The 5,484-nt window shown below is 36.9% G+C and overlaps 1 long non-coding RNA gene across 2 annotated transcripts; it reads right to left on the bottom strand.

Annotated features, from left to right (window-relative positions):
• Positions 1–3,566: 3,566 nt before the first annotated feature.
• LOC104216538 (uncharacterized) lies at positions 3,567–5,254 on the bottom strand. 2 transcript variants are annotated; one of them, XR_708518.2, is made up of 4 exons: positions 5,193–5,254; positions 4,300–5,146; positions 4,061–4,216; positions 3,567–3,978 (listed from the first exon to the last, which is right to left on the bottom strand). It is a non-coding gene; the product is annotated as an uncharacterized lncRNA (long non-coding RNA). The 2 variants fall into 2 exon arrangements; XR_708517.2 differs by having other exon boundaries at positions 4,300–5,124; positions 5,193–5,253.
• Positions 5,255–5,484: the final 230 nt, after the last annotated feature.

Genomic DNA, 5,484 nt, shown 5'->3' with positions numbered 1-5,484 from the left:
AAATGGGTATTTGCAAAGAAGGAAGGATTTCCTAACCAAGTAGATGTTCGCTACAAAGCAAGATTGGTGGCCAAAGGATATGCTCAAAAGGAGGGAATTGATTACAATGAAGTATTTTCTCCAGTTGTAAAACATTCCTCCATTAGAATTATGTTGGCTTTGGTAGCACAATTGGATTTGGAACTAGTTCAGATGGATGTAAAAACTGCGTTTTTACATGGAAACTTGGAGGAGGAAATCTACATGACTCAGCCAGAAGGATTCAAAGTTGCTGGAAAAGAAAATATGGTGTGCAAACTTGAAAAATCGTTGTACGGATTGAAACAATCTTCTAGACAATGGTACAAGCGATTTGACGAGTTTATGTTGCGGCAAGGGTACAAGAGAAGCAAATACGATCATTGTGTGTATTTGCACAAGCTTAAAGATGGTTCCTTTGTATATCTTCTCCTATATGTTGATGATATGTTGATAGCTTCCAAGAATTCGGAAGAAATTGATAAGTTGAAGATTCAACTGAAGAAGGAGTTCGAGATGAAGGATTTGGGTGAGGCAAAGAAAATTCTTGGCATGGAGATAATTAGAGATAGACGTTCAAAGAAACTCTGTTTATCTCAAAAGGAATATTTGAAGAGAGTACTTCAACGTTTTGGCATAGATGACAAGACTAAGCCAGTTAGTACTCCACTTGCTTCCCATTTTAAGCTAAGTACTACTATGTCGCCAATGGATGAAGCTGAACGAGAGTATATGTCAAAGGTACCATACGCAAATGCTGTTGGTAGCTTGATGTATGCAATGGTTTGCACAAGGCCTGACATTTCACAAGCTGTTGGAGTTATTAGCAGATATATGCACAATCCAGGGAAGGAGCATTGGCAAGCTGTGAAGTGGATTCTACGGTATATTCATAATACTGTAGATGTCGGGTTAGTTTTTGAGCAGGAAGACAATCAGTCTGTAGTTGGATATTGTGACTCAGATTTTGCGGGTGATCTGGACAAACGAAGATCAACTACTGGTTATGTGTTTACTTTTGCAAAGGCACCAGTTAGTTGGAAGTCTACTTTGCAGTCAACAGTTGCTTTGTCTACAACAGAGGCAGAGTACATGGCTATTACAGAGGTTGTGAAAGAGGCAATTTGGCTTCAAGGATTGCTAAAGGAGCTTGGTGTTGAACAAAAAGGTATCACAATTTTTTGTGATAGTCAAAGTGCTATTCAATTAGCGAAGAACCAAGTTTATCATGCAAGGACGAAGCACATTGATGTTCGATATCATTTTGTACAAGAAATCATTGAAGAAGGTGGAGTCACGGTGAAGAAAATTCATACTACAGAGAATCCTGCTGATATGCTGACAAAAGTGGTGATTGCGGTCAAGTTTCAACATTGTTTGGATTTGATCAACATTGTTGAACACTGAAAATTGAAGATGAAGACACAACCAAAATTTTTTACTGAGAGAAAATTGAAGATGTGGAATTTTGCAAGGTGAAGATTTGTTGATTGCCAAAGTCCCACATCGGTTGTGGGCAAAATGTTTATGGAAATTTCACCTATAAAAAGAGGCCTAATATTTAGGATTGACACACACCTCTCATTTGCCTTCTTATCCTTTTAAGGCATTTGTATCTTCTCTTTTTAGTATTATTTCACTTGTATTTTTGGAGTGGAATAAAATATTGGTTGTGTCCGAGGAGTAGGCAAAATTGGCCGAACCTCGTAAATTCTGGTGTTCCTTTTATTGTTGTTTTATTGTCTTATTTATTATTTAGTGGCTGCCATAATTTTTGGTATAGTAGTTGTGACTCATTCACACTATATACATTTGGCTTCCGCAACAGATTCCACAAGTAGTTCAGCATAAAAGGAATTGAGTTTGCACGCAAAATCTTCGGAGCACATACAAAAGTTAGAAATGAAATGGAAAATTCTTACCTCAGGGAAACATATACTCTCATAATGCTTGGAAATATTATCAACCACCTCATCTACTTTGAGCACTAATATTGTCAATTTTTTGCAGTTCATAAAGCAAATTAGCTCGGAAGTTATGCTCAATAACCATCAAGTTCTCCAACTGTGGTAATTGGAGTTCTAATACGTCTATTCCATAGAAAATGATCAATAATTAGAAGAAAGAAAGAACAGACAAGTATGGAAAAGGACCCTTTTGCTTTCTAGGAACTAACTAGAGCTGTTTAAAGTTTAAATCTTTGCACACGAAACTGTTCAAATATGATTTCTTGCATTTATATTCCTACAAAACCAATAATATGATGATATTAAAATATGAAAAGCTCTTTTGTCTCCTGAATTAAGGGTGAACAATTTTATTTTATTTTACCGAAAAAAAAAAAAAGCTTTATAGAGTGTGTTGGAAAGTTGTAAAACTTTTACTGTACACTTTCCAAAAGGTCTGGCATAGTTTTGACCAAAAATATATTACTAATATTGTTCACACTAGCATTCAAATGGAAATCTCAGAAGAGAAACTTATGATCCCTCAATTTCTTTCCTCTTATGAACCAAACAACCAAAGTGAAATATTTTCATTTTCTCTTCTTATCCATTCTCTCTTTGGTTGTTACCAAACAGGTATTAGAAATGCAAATGAAAGACAGTAGAAAAGGACGGCTAATCTTATCACGTGCATCATTACAACTGAATCTCCAAACATCTAATGAAGAACAAATTTATAGAATGAGCAGTATTTATCCTGATTGAAGGGCACAACAAGCAAAAATAGTTGCATCAGCTCTATAAAAGAGTAAGATAGGAGTAGGAGAAAAAGAATCAGCTTCGTGTTGTTACAGGCTCAGACTCTAAAACAAGAGGATTTCGTTCCTAATGTTGTCAAACTGATGCATAAATTGACGGTGTCCACGTGCAATATTTTGATATATGTATCCAAAAGGGATTATAAGAGAACAAAAAAGAAATTAAGATACTCTAGGCAACAAATTCAATGTACAAACAGGGGATATTTATCTGATTACTATTTGCATGAAGTATTCATCTGATAGTATATTAATATCTTGCTATAAGACCATAAAAGTTGTTTGTTGCAGCTCAACTTGAATCTGACCATTAGTTGAACCAAACAAGGTTATCATGTACTTATTGTTGATCCCTTTGTTGTTAAAAACATTGTAACGACTTCCTGAGACAGATTCATTAATAGAATTGATGCCTTGTTTGTGGATCTATCAACGGAGTTTCATTTGTTATCCAGCTGCTTAGATCTCACAAGGCTTTTGAATATATATTTTTTTTTAACCGTGGTTTCCGGACATCGCTTTGCGAACCCGACTAGCTGTACCCACCGGGTCCCGTTATTTCAAGGCGGGTACACGGTTAGTTCCATGGGACCCTGAAGACGCGGCCGGTTTGTAATGCCTCCAGTGGCCCTGCAGGGGCTCGAACTGGCGACCTGAAGGACTTTGTCCTCAAGCCTTTACCACCCGAGCTCGGGGTTAAGGCTTTTGAATATATACACTCCTTATAAATAAGGATCATCTAATTGTGGCTAATGGAGAAATCTGCAGATAGTGACACCTCTAATGAGAAATTAAAAATCTATTCCACATTTGGCAAATACAATAGCTCTGCCTTGAGGGAACTCCACAGATCAATATGCCTTACTAGCCTCAAACCACAGATGAGCTGGCTTAAAAGCCTAATCCGCATTTGGCAAATAGATTAGCTCTGCTTTGGGAGATGCTCTAGGGAAACGCATCAATTCTGTGGTGACATCTCTTTCTTCCCTGGAACCCATGGCTCTCTTCGGCTTAATGGACATCCTTACCAAAGATGGAGCACGAGCAAATAATAGCTTCACTAAAAGCAGTTCAGTTTTTGAACCTTTAAACCAATGCATGGTCACATTTTCAAGATTGTTTAGTGGTCGGTCCAAGCAGGCTGCCATTTCAAGATAACTCAAAGCTGCTTCGGCATTATCGCTGAAATCACAGACCTAAATATGGTGCCAAATGAATACCAAGTCAGTTTAGCTTCTCATGTTTGTATATATACATAACCGCGTATACCCTTCTTACCCAAATCTCATGTCTGCTCAATTTAAAGGAACCCCTAATTAGCTTGAGCGTGAAGGAAGTCTGATCCAATTTGCCAAAGTCTATACTTAACGATAGAACCCGCACGCAGCGGAGCACAACAGGAAGCCCCTTAGGAACTGTGTGCGCACTCAAAAGCTTTGGAGCAAATACAATAATTAGAATCACATGAATAATATCCCTACAAGATATGCAAGTAAAACAACATATCAATTTCTTACCTCAACGAAAAATAAATCCAATTGAAGCACCTGAAGTGTAGGCAACCTAAGAAGCTTTTCCAGAGTTGATCTCTCAACTTATTTTTTATTATGGACCAACCTACCTAAAATTGCTAGTATACCCAAATTTTTGCAGTTTGTAAAGCAATTTAGCTCTAGATGGTGACTCTCATGAACAACCAAGGACTTCAACTGTGATGCATCGATGTTCAGGTATTGGGTGCCAAGACAGTAAGTCAAGGCCAAACTGACAAGATGGGGGCTTTAATAACACAAAACTCTTCAGTTGGCACAAAAGTTATTTTTTCCAGATAGAGGTTAGTAAGTTTCTGAAAGCCAAGAAAAGAAGTTGGTGGTTTGAAGACACAATTGAAGAGTTTCAAATGTGTCAATATTGCACAATTAAATATATAAGAAGGCAGTTTATAAGTAGTACTTATTTTTGACTTGTTAAAGGTTAGTTCCTTGACACCGTTTCTGGTGACAGAGAGCATCCATCTATCAATATTTGCATATGAAGACAAATTTACTCCTGAAACATCAAGATCAAACTTCACAATATCTCCAATATGCTGTAACAGAATCTCGTCAACAGTTTCTTTGAGGACAGATTGATATGTTGCTGCTAATTTATAACAAAAGTGCTTATCCAGCACCAAAGTCGGAAGCATGGCCCAAATGTATCTCCATTTTCTGGACAGAATACTTGTTCTAGCTGCGTCCTGAACCGGCAAGAGCTCAATATATGATCTATAATCTTTCTTGGTAGATGACTGAGTCTATCTTCTGTATCCTCTCCAACAACAGCTCTTGCTCTTTTACTATCTGTTAAAAGAAGTAGAGTAATCTTAGGCTTAAAGCTTATAATCCGTAAGAAAAGAGAGAATTTATACCTTGAGACATGCTGATTGTAACGTTAATTGGACCCCTAATATTCAGAATAGAAGGCGTTTTTTTATGGTGAGATGGAGAACAAAGATGTCTATATATTTAAATACATATACAGCTCATCCAATTTGGCATTATTTTTTATTTTGGGACTCTATCTTTACCTTGTTCCATTTTGGCCCTTAAACTTTATTTCATATGTTTCATTTTTTCCCTCCAACTCTATTCTTTTTCATTTTGTAAACACCTGTTGTTCAATACTAAATACACAAGAACATTCTCTCTGCTCTCTAACAT

The sequence above is a fragment of the Nicotiana sylvestris genome, chromosome 4, assembly GCF_000393655.2.
Source record: "Nicotiana sylvestris chromosome 4, ASM39365v2, whole genome shotgun sequence".
In the NCBI taxonomy this organism is placed as follows: domain Eukaryota; kingdom Viridiplantae; phylum Streptophyta; class Magnoliopsida; order Solanales; family Solanaceae; genus Nicotiana; species Nicotiana sylvestris.
This window is presented reverse-complemented; position numbering and strand designations above follow the sequence as displayed.